The sequence below is a fragment of the Alosa sapidissima genome, chromosome 1 (assembly GCF_018492685.1).
Source record: "Alosa sapidissima isolate fAloSap1 chromosome 1, fAloSap1.pri, whole genome shotgun sequence".
Taxonomy (NCBI): domain Eukaryota; kingdom Metazoa; phylum Chordata; class Actinopteri; order Clupeiformes; family Clupeidae; genus Alosa; species Alosa sapidissima.
In genome coordinates, this window is record NC_055957.1 from 39672165 (window position 1) to 39673558 (window position 1394).

Sequence of the window (1394 nt, forward strand, 5' to 3'; positions counted from 1 at the left end):
ATCACACATATTTAAAAACACAGGTTTGATCACTGATTTTTGATGGTAATGTTATTTATTTAAAGAAGCAAAGGCCGCACAGCATATCATTTGACTTTCCGCAGTACAGTTGCCTAATATGCTGTGTTAGTCTTTTGATCTGACTAAGCTGATTTCTGAACCGTAACCTCAGGGGGATTTAATGACACATTGTCTCCAGACACTGAAACTAAATATGGCTTTCCAAACATTTAGACAGATGCCTGTGTAACTTGATTACCTCTAAGCCAGTATGGTAAAGAGTCAGTGGAAATTGGATTGAATGGGATTCTCTTTAAATGGATGAAATGTTACCAATGTAGTTAAAAATAAAACACTGACTGCATGGGTGGTGTGGGAATGCAAACAGACTTAAGTCAAGACTTTAGTCAAGCTGATTGGCTTTGTATACCCTGAAATGTTTATCAGTGCTTTTTAGATTGTCATCACTGAAATAATATGAAAGAGATCCACAGGCCAAGATACGATGAACTGCTGCATGCTTTGGAGTTGCAAAACTAAAATGTTTAGAGATAGATTTCCAGTTGCAGTCAAAGAGAAAGACACAAAGGGTACGAGTGTACCTCTAAAGAGATGCCAGCCCTACCCTTACCTGTATTGATCTTGTGTTGTCCAAACACAGTATCTGATATAACACAAGCTATTAATATAGTGTTTATCAATATACTTTCTATTTTTATTTGATTCTAGTCAGTGATACAACCACTGTATTTCTGATTGGTGGCTCTTATTCTTGAAAAGAACAAGTCGTGCAGGAAAGATCCTGTAAATCTCACATTTTGAATATTACACAATAATATACTGAAAAACAAAACTGTGCCATATGCTTTGGTAAAACATATCTATACTCACACATTCCTTAAAGCTTTGTTAGATACATAGATTTTACTACCACTTCATATTAATATTTGACACAATTGTACGCAATGTGGAAGATAAAAAGGAGTTGTACATTTCTATAATGCAAGTGAATTTAATAATTTATTTTGTACAAAAACATAAAATACATGTTATGCATGAAATGAAGTTGATATTGATGTATTTTATTTTTTGAATTGAAATTGTGAGTTGGATCTGTTTGTTGACGTATTCTAGCTGCTTTGACTGAGGGACTGAGGGGAGATGAGAGATGAAAACACACATGCTTTCTTCCATGTATGTACATCTGTAAATACTTTTCATAAAATAAATACATCTCCTTCAAAACATCATCCGCCATATCATGCCCTCAGTAACATTTTGTGTTTTGATATGGACATTCAATGGCAGACAACTATTCAGGACAGATCAGTCAAATGATCATACGCCAAGCAATCTGTTGGCTGAGATTGAAACACGCGGAAGTAAATGGAAAA